Here is a 16,026-nt window from a genome sequence, read left to right as displayed (position 1 = left end):
TTCTTTTTCTTTTTTCCATATATTCATATCAACAGTAAAATTTTTATTTTCTGTAACTTTTATCTTGATTGTCTGAATTCTTGCTGATTGGCTGGAATAATGTTATATTACTTGGTCCAAGCCACTTTGTTTACTTCCTGTTTACAGAGCCTGGACTGTGTAGGAACACCAGATTTCACCAGAATGGACAGCTAGCAGACCATGAGGATTCAATAATCCCTTCAGCTATGTTGCATAAAACTGAATCATATGCAGGGACAAAGTGAGAGGAACGCTGAGACAAACTGAAGGAGATGAGATGGTCCATCACATCAAAGAGCTGAGGTCACGGTGGAGACTTAGCACATCAGTACACAGGTAACACAGTTCGCTGTATTGTCAACATTGTCACAGTCTACTACCTACTGTGTATTTGCACTATAGTCTCTGTGTGTATTTTGGTGTGAAGGTAGGGAGCACAACATGTCTGTTTGATTAGCATGAAAAAAGGTGCTCATTGTAGTCACACAGTACACAGCCGTTCCTGTTGACAAGCTGGTCTTCTGGCACTATAAAGTCGACAGCAGAGGGTCTGTGGTGTGTTAAATAAAAACCAGATAATTAGCTGTGTAAATGTTGATTATGCAGAATTCAGCTGACACCGAGGAAGAAATCCTGCAGGAGAGAGCAGTCACACCTGGGTGCTCTCACACAAAAACACACATCAGATATGATACAGCAACATAGGAGATCTCCAGCTTTGGGGAAAATTACAGCACGGCTACGTATATTCTAGAGAAGCATACAGAACAATCTGCAGTATTTTGCCTTTGCCTCTGAAACCATGAACAAAGTACTTTATGAAACATAACCTGGGAGGAAAAGATGCCCTCAGGGAAGTATCCACTGAGTGAGGTATGTCATATATAACGACAACAGTGAATAGTCTTACTGCTCGATGCATCTGCATGTTCTGTGACAGATGTGTGAGGTAACACTCGTGGAGATGAATGGCAACACGTGTAACCTCACTCACGGTGACAGAATGGTAACTGATCCCCTGTGCAAACCGGTGGAGACGGATGACTTCACAAGTTGAGGACAATAGGGGAAAAAAACATCCAGATTCGGCTGCTCAAAATTTGACCAGAAGCCCCCGCCTTCCTTTCTCAGGAAAGCAGCAGACAGTACACTACTATTGTATTTTTTCTAATCCTTTTGCCATGCTGAAGGGCTTAAGTGCTCATTTTGTATTCTGTTTTAAATCCCATTGTATCAACCTTTTGTTGCTAAATTTATTAGGTTTTTGCAGCAATGATTTTTCCGCAGGGATCAACAGTGTCATCTCATCCATTGTATCTGGCGGTTAGCCTTTGTCCACACAAATTCCTCTTATCCACTCTTACCAATATGACCAATAATAATTCTTCTTACACCTCCCTTTTTAGTAATTTAAACTGTGAAGCTGGTCGTCCGTTGCTCTCAACGCTTTCTGCATAATCCATGATCCATACACATACATACGAACGTATATAATTGCACAATTTACAGTAAACCCCAAGGGCTCACCTCAACCTGACTCAACTTGGCTGCTGATGATACCAGCTCCTGTACATACTCGCTGCCCTCAACACTTCCCGTACATCCCACACTGCTGCCTGTTTTTTGAAAAATACCAAGAGAGTGCTTCAGGTTTCGGAGCTCCACAGATAGTCTTAGGGTTACTAATTGGCTTGCGTATTAAGTTAAATACTTTCAATGTCTCTATGTGTTTGTTTTTCCTCTTACTATCGTATTGTACATATTTACCTATTAGTAGATTCACTGTACAACAAGATTAGGTCAAAACTGGTATATGGCTGGATCGTGTATATGGCCAGTGTGTGACATGGCATTCAGCTGACCAATGGTGTAATTCGATCGCTCAACTCAATCACTTGGTCAGTCGGCCTCAAACATTTGCATCTGGTCCTGCAGTCCAGCCAAAAATAATACACAGTGTTCACAGTAAGAAAGTAAAAAAATGATTTTCATTGATTTCATAAAGCTACAGTTGGATGTAGCCTACAGTTACATATTTTTGGAAAGATGACAAAGTACTCAATACCGGCACATTGTGTTAGCAATACCCGCACTAATACTCACAATACTAAAACTCCTGAAAAACCTCAACAGTTTGATATGTTTAAAGGTTCAACTCATTATGTACTGAGGTGACAAAATGCTTGAACTTCCCAGCACTACTGACAACATTCTTATCCACATGCCTCTTTATGCCAGTAGCCAACTGAGCTAACACATAGTAAACACAGAACTGTGCAAGAATTGTATTCAAAAGGAACTGAGTTATAAAACAACATATTTCATCCAGTGTAAGAAGTCAGACAACATGATACAGAGTAAAATTTCACGATCTTAATTCATTCGTCAATCTTTCCATGTGTCTCTCTGTCTCCTAAGCCTGAGGTGTGCTGTGGCATGCATGGTGTGAGAAATCAGGCTCTGGCAATCTGCCAAGCCAGTCGTCAAACAAAGAATTGATGCACTGCCCTCTAGGCTTTTCCTGCCCGTCTTTACACTGACTAGTATGAAAGCCTCTCAGCCAGGAAAGATTAAATGTCTTCTTTAAAACCTTCCTCCGTCCCTGCCAACTGCCACAAAAACACCACGCTTGGAGTTGGGAGAGATGGGGTGGATTGGGGGATGCAGTGGGGGTTGGGGGGTTGGGGGGGTTTCTTTATAATAAAATGCTTTGTAAGAAACACAGATATGGCGCTAAGCGCTATTCCCTGTAGGAACACAAACTTCTCTGCCTCTAAATGACAATTTAGATGCAGAATGTTATTTTATAGGGGTGACAAATTGCAGGTATCTCTTGTGGCTTTGGGTGAGTGTTTCAGGGCAGCTCGCCAACTTGCTGAGTGGGAGCCAGAGCTTTGACTGACTGCTGCACCTGACTGTGCACAATCCCAGAGATCAGCTGCCGTCACTAGCAGACACAGCAGTCCACCAATGAGGACTAGTTTATGCTCAATGTCACACCCACTTACCAGTCTCGTCCAATGATGGTGACTCTCCAGAAAGTAGGTTCAACCATCCATTTTTCTTCCTTCTTATAATCCTCTGTAATGAGATGATGAATGATGTGGTGTCTCCCAGCAGGATGGCCACACAAATCTGTTACATTGGATTTATAAAGTCAAATGTAGTTGTGTTGGTCATTTTTCTCTGATATTGTTTCTGTTGCTTTGTGGATCACTTTTTTTTTAACTGAGGCTCTGCAGCTTGTAAAACTTGAATTGCAGCACTGAGACAAATTTCTGATATGCTGACTTCATATTTTAAAGTAAAAAAAAAAAAAATCTGAATTTGGATCTCATGCTTATCTTCTCAAAAGCCAATAAAAGAGTCTGTATCGCACATGTGAGGCAAAGAAATGAGGATCAGAATGAGACAAGAGGACAGTTTCTTGATTTTGAAACTTAGAAGTAAGAGAGAAAAAGACAAAGTCTCATGTTGGAACTGTCTGGACAAAGATGAGATCTTTATTTGGATTCTCCCTCTCTCTGGTAGTGGTTTAGTTATTCATAAGATAAATTAAACAATGAGACCTTGCTAAACAGTTTGCGTTGCAGAATCTCTTGCTCTTTCTGTCCATTAAGCTGTATTTTTACTTTATTTTTATTTTACTGCGGTTGGTTGTAATGCACCTCGGACACACTGAAGGACTGTAGAAGTAGAGTCCTTGTCAAAAATCACACAGTCTTCAAATTTCTGTTTCTGTCTCAAATCATACGTCATGCTTCACTTATGAGGTCCACTCAACAGATTTTACATGTCAAAGTCAGTTTACTAGCGACAGGCTGTACTACACAGCATGTGTGACATCACTTGAGTAATCTCAGATTGGATTTTCTGGGCATTCTTCTTAGCGACGTGTCTCTGTCGATGGCAGTGTTGATCTGTCGGTTCACCACCTTGGTCCAGACTGACTTATCTTACAAATTTGGATAAAACTGAAAGGACTTTGACAATCCCCTAACTCTTCATCTAGTGCCATCATGAAGTCTGTTGTCCAATACTGTCTCAACTGTACTATGTGTGTAGTGCAAATTAGTAAACATTAGCGTGCTAACATGCTAACAGTGATCATAATAAGAGATTTTACCTGCTTAACATTAGCAATGTTAGCATTGTGAACATTAGCATGCATAACTAAAGTGACTCAGAGTTGCTAAAATAACTGTAGACTGTTAGTCTTGTTTTAATCTGTCTGTGATTTGTACTCCAGCTTTATGAAAGTGTCCCTTTAAATGTAAAACTGATTGAAGAAATCATTTAAAAAAGGCTGAGAAAAAAAACAATAGTTCAAACTAAAAAACAACATCAAATGCAACATATGACTAATTAGTTTCTGTCTATCTGTGTTTGGTGTTGTCTTCCAGTTAGGACCAACCCACAGAGCCTCCTGATTCTGCTGGTTTAGACTTGCTGCTGTAAACAGAGAATCATTTTTGATTTACGTTCTCCACCACCACTCTCACACTGTCGGGCACAGACGGCACATGCACTGACACACGCACGCTGTTACTCTTAAAGCTCAAAAACATGCACACACTCTGTAGTATGATGTTCTTGAGTGATATCTTGAGCCCAGCTGTGTGTAATGCATAAACCAGAGATCTTCAGTCTGGCTTGCATGTTAATTGCCTGTGGGGCTCTTCTCCATGCTGTTCTCCTCACTAGACCACCCATGGTGAGGAGAGGGTGCATTCGTCTCCATTTCAATAAAGCGTGTCATTATCTCCTCGCCTGTGATGTGCCACTCCACCACTAAAAGATAAATGCTGTAATAACATATAAGACATCTCTAAGGAAACGTGATTGATGTCGCTAACTTTGTTGGAAACCCACGCAAGTGTTTTGAAAGGTGTGATGGTGCATTAGTGGGAGTTTGTGTCTTTGTTTCTCTGTGCTAACTTTAGGGAATATTTAGACTTGATCTCTTCTCTGCTAGATCTGGCCCTGCCGGTTTTGCAGGCACGGGGAGGATTTGGGGGTAACGCATGATTGGAAGTAGGTGGTGCTTGATAATGGAAAAGCTGCTGCTGAGCGTGAGCAGACTTCCCTCCTCCTCTGACCAAATCCTCTTTGGCCACGGGCTCTCCCCTGTGCCAAGGCCTGCTGAGAAGGGCCTGAGCTAAACCAACAACTGGGCTGCTTGATGAAAGGGTCGAACAGCGGGGGGGCACACCATGAACCCAGGGTCATCCCACAATCCTGATGACTCTATCCCTGGTTCCCCTTTCACTGGCACATAGTATACACCACCAAAGCATAAACCTCACCGCAGGGTGCTGATGTTCTTTTAACATCACTGAGCTAAACTGAGCAGAACTATTGTGACCTAGGATCTGCCACACTGGCTTGGCACATACACACTACATAGTACATACTGTATGCAGTGTAGCTGGTTGAATGGTGGTTTAAAGGAATAATGTGATCTGACACAGAATAGGTTCTGTTGAGAACCGTGGAAAACACAGCAAATTAAATAGTTAAAAAACCCCTTTTCTTGTCTGAGCCAAGTGTGTGTACGTGCGTATCTCTGTGCATGTGTACTCTGGTGAACCCAGAGCTGCAAGCCGCCTCAGACACTGAAGATGATCCCTCCAACCCTTTATGTGGAAATCTCGTTTGTCTCGTTTTTCATTTGTGATGTGTGTCAAAAGGCAAGACGGATGTGAGCTCAAGCCAGCTCGACTGACCCATAACTTGACTGTCGACTGTGAAGATCTGGGTGGGGTTGGGCGACGGGAGGCTTTTTGTCTTGCAGATACAGTATGACATGAATGTGTTTGTCTTCCATGCAGACAGTGCATGTGTGTAAGTGTATGTGTGTGTGTGTGGGAAATGGGGGTGTTCCTAGTTGAGACAAAGACACAACAGGGCCCGTCAGACTGAGATAAAAACCACTGCTCATCATCACTGTGTTGCAATGTTTGAAACAGTGGGAGTGGAAAAAAGGCAGAAGAAAATGTAAAGTGACCACCCAAGGTTGAGAATATAGCTGCAGGGAACAATACTGCTTGTGAGCAGGAGAGATCTTGGCTCCTGACATGTCCCTGCAGCAGGCTGGAATACTTCCTGAAGATAAGACAAAGTATTCCTGCAATCCGCCATAGAAGAAATAAATCATGTAAAAACAATTTTTTAAGCTGCACATTCGTTTTCAAGGCTCACATTTGCTCATGCAATTCCAATGAAAGCAGCAGAAACAAACACAGCCTTGTGCTGGGACATGCTATTTGTTTTCCTTCAAGCACACCACATTTTGCACCGCTCCACAGGATGTGAGGCGTGACAGAATATACATATGATTTTATTTCTCTGATCACAGGCTCTTTTTTTCCCTCTTGTTTTTTTGCATATGGAGCTCATCAAAGATGAACGACTTGTTAATGCTAGAATTGCTCAGCTGGAAAGTTGTTTTCAAGCGTTAGGCCATTGAAGAAACACAATGTAATAAAACACCAGCCAGAGCTGTTCCTTTGAGCTTCAGAGCTTCCCCCTGCACAAAGAAAGTCAATCTTTAAAAAGCTTTTGCTTGTGGAGCGGCGCGCAGCGAAAGCGTCTTAGAGCAGGTCTGCATCACTGTTGCTCAGATAAGGATCAGGAGGCATGATTGTACTGTGAGCTTTGTAGCGTTAGCATGCAGACGACCTACTGGCCCTCGAGTCAACCTGAGCACACAGAGTGAAGTGTCTCAGTTTGCTCCCAGACATGTTTTAACACTTGAGACTCTCTAGGGCTGTATCATGGTGGTCTACATTTAGCCTCTGGAGGCCACTGTGCTTATGTGTAATGGTCAACTGAGACACATTGTCCTTGGACACAAGTCCTCACGTCCTGTTCCTTCAGCAGCTGCCTCATTGAAACCCTTCTAGTAGATTTGAAAGCCATGAAACGTTAATAGGGGGAAGTGTGTTGGCATGAGAATATGCATTATTGTCAGGATGCTGGTGTTGTGGAAAGTGCAGTGGAGAGTAAAACACTGAGCACGTGTGCAGCTGCACCTGGTGCGAGCCACCACTGAACTGCACTGTACCCTGGGCTGCTGTGTGGTTCAGCGGAAGTTGTAGTTTGAGACGTTTTGGATGTTGTGGATAACGGACACAGGGATTAGGGCGAGCGTGACCTGCTGTAGATACAAAACCCACCCACCCACACACACACACACACACACACACACACACACACACACACACACACACACACACACACACACCATACACACACTTAACAGGTGTGATTACCAGAGAAAATAGAGAAAATTAGTTACTGATTCCTGATCATGTTTCACTGAAGTCAGTACACAGACAGACACTCACAGTAAGGAGCGCAGCCTCAACAACTATTGAATGGATTGTCATTAAATTAGTTATATTTCTTTTCCCCTAAAATGAATTGTGTGACCCCCTGACTTCATCTAATGCCATCATCAGGTCAGAATTTTTATTTATCACTTCGGTTCATGAACTGCAAAACTGTTTTTTTGCATTAGCCTCAGCTGTACTTTGTGTTTAGCTCAAGATAAGATAAAAGAGCCTTTATTGATGATAGATTGTCATGAAAACAGGACTAGCAGCACAGTGGAGCTTGGAGCTAAATGCTAACATCAGCAAACTAATATGCTCACAATGCCAATGCTCACAAACTTTAACAGGTATAATGTTTACAATGTTCACCATCTTTATTTAGCATGTTAACAGTTGCTAATTTCAGCTAAACACAAAGTACAGCTGAGGCTACTCACTTGTGACTTCAGCGCCAAATACAGTATTTACGCACTCTCACACACACACACACACACACACACACACACACACACACACACTAACATTCATACCGTGAGCACATTCACACTAATGCACACTGTATATTGCTACTTCTTTATCTGCTAACATGCATGCACCAACAGAATGGATGTTTATTGTGCTAATGTGTCCAGTTTGGAACAATATCTCACATGATCTGCAAGAAATGGATGTAAATGAATGTTTAGTTTATGAGCTTTGAAATGTTTCTCAAGGAGACTCATGGTTGGATGTGTGTTTTGCCAGTTTAAACACATTACTGTAACTCTGCTGCATGCTGGAGTTCCCTTGAGATCCCTGCAGGTTTATTCAAACATATTATGTGTACAGAAAGACACTGACATCATTATGATACAATCTCTCTCAGGGGAAATTGCATTCACTCGTCACTCTAATGCAGCAACTCTGATCTTCTGACACTGGTAGCACTTCTTCTGCTTTCTTGGACAGTGAAGACTCGATAGTTTTGCCTCGGGGCAGCCAAATGGTTTCCTTGTTTAGTTTTTCTCGCTCTCTCTTTCTCTGTCTCTGTCTTATAATGTTCATTTGAATATTTGGCGGCTGACTCATGACACCCACGCTCATTCATGTTCATTCACAACATCTTGATAGTGTGTATATCACCTGTTTGGCTGAATGACAGCTCCTACCAGCAAAGGTGTAATTAATCAGAACAAAGCTGTGCTGTGCCTCTGACAGCTGTGATAGATTGGGGAAGTTGCTCAAGCTGACTGGGTTTGTCAGGTCAAAGTTATGACTGTCGTTTGGAATGCATGAAAAGAGCCAGTGACAGTGCACTGTACCTGTGTGATTGATAACACGTCTGTTAATGGCTATTTGTCGTCTGATCTGGAATGTGTCTCCCTGAAGCACTATGGTTATTTACGCACAGAATTTGTCTTGTCTCGCGACTTTTCAAAGATGTCAAGTGAGGAAAAAAGTTGTAAATTTCTCAGTCACTGGACTGTAATGCTGCTGCTGCTGCTCTCTGCTTTTCCATTACGCAGCTATTAATGAATCTCAGAAGTGAGAGTTATGCAATTGCGCAGTCAGCTTGGCAGTGTGCTCCAGACTCATTTGTCAAACTCCTTGTGATTGTACAGAGATTATACTGCAATGTACAACAATAACAAATTAAGATATAAACACACAGGCCATGTACACTTGCTAAGAAAATATCATCTTCCCTCACTGCGAGCAATTTGCTCCCCTCCTTCCAAAAATAACTTTTCCTCTTAGACTGTTTCACATTTTGTTTCCTGTTGAATTTTATTGAGGCTTCTTGTGATTTATGATTCTGTTTTTATGATAGACTGTTGATGATGTTGTGTGCTGAGGAGGAACGTAGAGGGTTGGGTGGGATGGGATCCGGCGAGGCACCCTGCGGTCCTCTGCCAAAGTTAACAAGGAGCTGAGCTATCACACCATCTGCTGTCTCTGATCTGTGACTCATGGCTTTTGGACAGCAGCCAGAAACTTTACCTGTCTGCCTGTTTGCCTGCTTGAGATGCAACTGACATATTTTGTATGCATAAGAAGCCATGTAGGAGTACTTCTGCAGCAGGGTGATGGTAAGAGAGACTCTCAACACACAATCGACCATGCCCCCAGCCTAAGTACCCTTGAGTCCTTATCAATTTCCTGGCTACACGATACCTGCTGTCCCTGTCATCTGGTTCTTAATCATATTAAAGATAAAATCTACACAGATAATCTACAAAGAGAGCAGTTATTTAAAAATGGATTACAATTCATAGGCTGGAATGTATTATGTCAAATCAAAATTTTACTTGGTGTTGATTCATATTTTTTTTATCATATTAAGCTCTTTAAATTAAAATTCTGTGTAGACATTTAAGCTGCAGGAGTATTGCACAGAGACAAATTAAAAGAACAATGGAAACAAATGAAGCAGCAGAGGCTGAGGTTTCCTAACTTTTAGTCCCAGTATGAGTCAAGCTTTAGAACACTACATCTTACACTTCCCATAATGCAACTCAATGGCGTCTTTTGTTATACCCTATCTGCCCTGCAAATACCAATGTTTTGTCTCTACTCATCTAATTTGTGGGTTTCATGTTATAAATATGTAATCTCCATTTCATGTTGTGAAAATCCTACAAAATGTGGCGACTTACTGTATGTGTATTAAATATTGATACATTATGTGTAGTCACCTAATATCCACATAATTTTTTCATGAGTCTATTTCAAAAATCAGTACACTTTTACATTCTCGACAGTGATTAAGGCTCATGCAAAAGATGGATTGAATCATGTTTCTCGCAGCTAGTTTCAGTTCCCCTTGCGAGGAGGCTGGATTTCTCACAGAGAAGCGAGAATCCATCTTTCCAGGCTTCGAGCTATTCGCTGGTGGTCGAACCACAGTGGTTTGGACCAATCAGCAACCTACGAGGGAGGAGCTACCGGCAGCTATGGACAAGCGACTGTTTTATATCTAGCTTTATGTAGTTTTGCTGTTTGTGCCTCTTATGCACAAATGTCCCTGACAAAGATGACACGCTAACTAGCTCTCAAAGCTCCTCAGACTGGGGCTTGTTGTTTGAGTTGTTTTTGATGTTTTTTTCAATCTTTATTGAAAATCATTCATATATATAAGCAATACAGACGTGTACTCAATATGGTAAATGTAGATACAAGAGTAAGAACTTAAACAAAGGAAAAAAGACAAAAAGAGTAGCAATGAAAAGAAAAGTTGTGTTTCCTCAGCGGCGCTCTCCCACTACGTCATATGATAGACAGATGGTTTATCCAATCACCTGCCAAGTTTTTTGGAAGCCTTCCCAGAAGGTTCTATGTAGCAAACCATCTGGCGCGTCAGGTTACCTCCCCTCCCTTCTTCCACTAATTTTAACTGCCGTCCAATAACCTAGAAATACACATCGGGATAATAAACACAATTGCTCTAACATGAGCATAAACTAAACGTGTCTGGCCAGGTTTAGCAGCATCCCATAAAAACCTGAGCCAGTTTTACTGAGTGTAACACAGCAGTTAAAGGACAATGTGTGACAGTCTGAGTGTAACTGTCAAGACAATGATGACAACTGTAAGACTGGTGGGAATGACAAGTGGAGTCCAGGATTATTTCAGATGCACAATACATTTTCAAGTGCAACAGGCTGGTTGCTGTGAAAGGTGGGACTAGCAGATTTTCTTATGTATATATTTATTTATTTATTTTTCATTAGATATACATTTTTTTTTTTTTTTTTTAAAAGTATATTTTTTTGGGCTTTTATGCCTTTAATGGACAGCACAGTGGAGAGTGACAGGAAACGGGGAGGCAGAGAGAGGGAGAATGACATGCAGTGAAAGGCCGTCCGATGCGGGATTTGAACCGGGGCCGACTGCAGCGAGGACTGTAGCCTCTACACATGGGGCGCCTGCTTAAACCACTACGCTACACGACGCCCCCTAGATATACATTTTTAATCAACAGAACATATTTCACCTCTTCTGTAAACGAAAAACTACTCTGCACAATATGGAAAACTTTTCAGGGCATATTAGTGTATCTAGGAACACTGAGATGGATTATCAAAAAATGGCTGATGCAGAAGTCATGTGTTTAGAAGTGAGTTGCTTGTCAGGCTGATGTATAGCTTGTATATGTTGGATTGTTAGCTTTAGGTTGTCTGCTGCATGCTAGCTGACATACTGTTTGTAGCATAGCTGCAGGTATATTTATTTTGTGATACTTTCTTGATAGAATGGATTACTGGAGCAGTTCAGTGTCAGAACTAATGAGTTTTCTTCTTGTTGCTTCTGTTCTTATACCAACAGGTCCATGGTATTGGCACTGCCTTTTGAATGTCCAGAGGGCGTCTCAGGAACTGATTTGGCACAACAGAAACAAGCTGAGCCTTCAGGATGTGATGTGGGTTAATCGAAGAAACATCCATAATGGTGGGTGCACATGTAAAAAAGTACATTTTTAAAATGTATTGTTTAAAACACATTTTTTGAAAGTGGCCCGACTTCGTTCTAATAGTGTTTGATAATTGTCCAAATATCATTGTATGGATATTTGGACATAGCTGGGGAAGTCGAAGTCAAACACTAGCAGCACAACGCCTCCACAGCTGCAGATAATAGACCTTACCTGCAACAAAGTTGTTATAAAGACTAAGTCAGCCAAGCCATCGCAAGTTTAGTGACTGCTACCACCAGCTCACTCCCGCCACCTGACTCGCCCCCACCTCTTGGCCCACAACTTCAACAAGTGCCGGACGACCTCGGTGAAGAAGAGCCTGTGTTGGTATGTCTAATGTTTACAACTTTTTCCAGTTGTGTTCCAACATAATCTGTATAACAGGAACCGATCTTGGGATTCGTAACACACAGTGTTTCATTTCTAACTCATACTGTTTATAGTCTAGTTTGGAAACATGAGTGGCCCAAACAAGGATATTAGATGAAATAACAAAAGCATATAAAAGCGGCTGTACATGGGTATGAACTGGATGATAATCAGGTTTGGACAGGCAACGATCACTGTTAGGTGTCTGCACTGCACCCTACACTGCATCCTAAGTCATTTTGTTCTGGGACCAGGCCTGCTTTTGTTGCAACATAATATGACATCATCTGGTCATGCACTGTGTTGGCAAACCACATGGTGCGAGTGCACATTCCTGGTAGATTACATTGCAAAATGAATGCAGTATTTCTGCTGTTGACCATTATGACACTTATACCCTTAAATTATTGTGATAACTTTCCAGAGTTGATACATACTTATAATATGATGTAATTGTGCAATCCTTTAAATAAAAACCTTTAAACTAATGGGACAATTACTCAAACTGGACAACATAGCGTGTACCAGCGCAGACGTTTCAGACACAGGGCTGTTTATGGTCCGTACACACTAACGTGCATATTGTTCTCTGCACTGTCCACTCTTTCTGTCTGCTTTATCAATGTGCTGACTGAAGAATGGAGAATACTGCAATGGTGCAATAGTAATTGCTATAACAGAAAACCTAACCCACCACAGTGTTAGTACTGCAGCTCAAACACAAAAGCAACTTCAAAGACAACCACCTATTTTGTTCTTTTATATATATATATATATATATATCTGTTTATGAAGCCATAGTTCTCGTACCTGCACATTCTTCTAAAGTCGATTGTTATAATGCTTCACACCCTTTTTGCCCATTGGGAAAGAGGCTGAAGGCCAATGTTAAGGCCAAGGTCTGGATCACAGCACATATTCTGCTGCCATGTCTGCTTTGTTCTGCCTTGTCTGCCTCCAATCCTTCACACCATTGGCTGTCAATGGTGAGGTCAGCGGATGACCCTGCTGTTAAGCCACGAGCTTTATAAATGGACACGCTAGCTGAAGAGACTCAGTCGGGATGGAAACACACGCTTTGGAGATAAACTCAGCTGAAATTCAGGGAATGATCAAGGGTGGCGGTGTAGATAATTAATGATTTCTCTTTTTCCTCTCTGGAAAAAAGCCCCCGCCCCCTGTCGCTACAGCTGACCAACATTAGTAATAAATTCCTCATGGTTTGACAACATGTTGGGTGGACTCTCTGGCCCGGGTAAAGCTCAGCACTGTGTAGCCCCTCATTGTCCCATAGGTTTTACATTACATTTGGGAATGAGTAAGTCCCAGAGAGATCAGGATCCCACGTTAACTCTCTCTCTTTTTCTCCCACTCACACAAACACATGCATGCTCTTTTCCCCCCTTCGCAGGCTTTGCTCCCACACACTGCTCTGGGTCAGAAAAGCTGATCCACAAATCCAGCCTGTTAAGAGAAGAAATACAAGCTGCAATTGAATTAGCACTGCAGTTGTGTTTGTATCATGATGACATGTCTGTGCGTGTTTTCCTCTGCTGGGTAAAACCGGCACCTCGGCTGCCAAGGAGATAAACACGGAGCTGGAAATATTTGTCATAGTGAGAAATGCCATAAAATATGATACGTTATGTTAATGTATTACTAATTTTCCTTTCCCTTTTTTTGTATCATCTCTCTGATGGTGATGAGGTAAAGTTGTTAACAGTCACAAGCAGAGGGGCATCTTTAATGCTTTGCAGAATAGGGTGAGGGTTATGTGTTTTCTCTTTTTGCTGAAGGGAGGGGAGTCTGTCTTTTTGGGTAGGGAAGATTTTTTTTGAAATTATTTTTGTCAGTGCACGTTGGTATTTTTAGCATTCAGTCCATCATTAACCACTGATCTGCCATCTGTGCTCAGGTCAATAGTTCAGTGACAGTAATAACCACTTTTTTAGAAGTTCATAATTCAAAAAATTAAGTTGCAGTAAGATTCACAAGTGAAAGATTTAGCAATTTTTAATAGTGCTTTTAATATATGCATTGTTGGCTGTGGTAGAAATTATAATTCAATTACCTTTATTAGAGTTTAATTAATCTAATGATTATTTGTGCTTTGCTTCTTGTAGTTATTAATTGTGAAGTGAATTGTACCAGTTTGGCTTTACTTTTTTATATATTATATAGAATATATTATATATTATTATTATTATATTTTTTATAAAAGCAATGTATAAAAAAGCAATGTGAAAATTTAAAAGAGTCACAAGTACTGATGAAGCTGCAGATCACCTGACTCTGCAGCTCCCCTCAGCTTCAGTCTCTATAGCATCTTTCAGCTCATTGTTTAGCCGTCTACCCCTCAAGTTTACTGTTTTAGTTCAGTCTCACCTCACAACAACAAGCAGCTGTTTTCAGCAAAAAAGTTCAAAGCTGCCACCAAGAGTTTAGCTGGTGAACATAAAGAGAGTCGAGAGAGTCAGATAGTTTCATCAGGAGTTAGTGGAGACCTAAAACAGAGTGAATATAGTACTTAAATTCATCAAAAGGCCAGAGACATGACTCCAAATGAATGCTAATGCTGTAAATAAGCAACGGTTTGCTAATAAGTTCCCTGTATCAACCTAAAAGCTGGTGATATGTTAGTTGTTTCCACGGCCCCAAATAGTCAAAAATATCCTGGCAGGAGGCTGTCACGGTATTTTTAGTTTTTAGTTTTTTTCGTTTCAAGTTAGGGGGATTTAAAAGAAAGAAAACATAAATAATTCCAGGGAGGGTCTTGCTTTATTAAAAAGTGAAACATACAAACTGCTTCTAAATTTTTAAAAGTCTACTTCCATTCAGTTTGTTATGGAGACTAGAAAAACTATTCCCAGATGAATTCAAAAAACCTCTGAGGCGACAGTGTGTTTGTGTGTCTTTTAGTGACAAATATTTGGATTACCCTGACACCAAAAATGCTTTTAAAGGATTTGAGATCTAGAGGTTTTAATCTTGGGCAGTTTCACTGTCTGCCTGCTGAAGCACATCTGTCCCATCTGGATCGAAGTGATTTCTGGATGTGGGTCCTATTACATTGAGGTAGCAAGGGAATACTTGGCCGTTAGGCATGGGTTTGTATTATTTTTGTACTATTTCATTCTTTTTTTATTGTCATTATATCTGCATTTATTTTACTTTGCCATTATTTTATGCGTGTCTACATTAGACCTAATAATAGAAATTGCAATGTTGGTTTCAGTGGCTGTCGATCTCCAAAGCCTTGTCCTTAACACAGATAAGCTTAAGAGAACAATGATCACATTCACACCTACAAGATTTCTCTCAGCACCTGCTCAGGAGGAGCAAGAAGCTGAGCATCCTGAAGAGGCCATTACACACTGTCAGCCTTGTCCATGTGCCGTGCCATGTTAGCATTGTTTTCACACCCAGCTGCTATATCGTGCTTTTACTTCAAGGTGATAAAAATTACATGGTGAAAAAAACCCGCCACATCCCTAATCCTGCAAAGTCACTGCAGGATATCCTTGGCAATCCACACTGCAAATGTCAAAGCTGTTTGTTTAAGCTGGGATCAGTCCTCCAGAAAGTGACGGAGCTGTCAATTACTGGATTGTTGATCTTACCTGAGACACTACCACAGCGGTTCTCATCTTAATTAGGCTTTTGATGTCAGTTGGAAATTCGCCTCTAAAACCCTGCCATCAGCTTGGTGCATGTCTTTCTCTTTTCAGTTTGCAAGACAAGTGTTTCTGAGTGGGCACTGATTTCAAACACATGAGAAGGTAGAAGCGAATAGAGACCCTGAAACTTCTCTTAATCCAAAATATAAAATGTGACACCTGTGGATCC

At 41.2% G+C, this 16,026-nt stretch overlaps 1 long non-coding RNA gene across 1 annotated transcript in view; it reads left to right on the top strand.

The window, feature by feature from the left end:
• Positions 1-152: 152 nt before the first annotated feature.
• Positions 153-16,026, top strand: part of LOC130169063 (uncharacterized) — a 35,978-nt gene continuing 20,104 nt past the window's right edge. The window contains exons 1-2 of the long non-coding RNA XR_008827784.1: positions 153-357; positions 11,664-11,786. This is a non-coding gene — a long non-coding RNA (uncharacterized LOC130169063). The remainder of the gene's footprint in view (positions 358-11,663; positions 11,787-16,026) is intronic.

The sequence above is a fragment of the Seriola aureovittata genome, chromosome 5, assembly GCF_021018895.1.
Source record: "Seriola aureovittata isolate HTS-2021-v1 ecotype China chromosome 5, ASM2101889v1, whole genome shotgun sequence".
NCBI lineage: Eukaryota > Metazoa > Chordata > Actinopteri > Carangiformes > Carangidae > Seriola > Seriola aureovittata.
The sequence above is the reverse complement of the archived record's forward strand: the minus strand, read 5'-3'. Positions and strand labels throughout refer to the sequence as shown.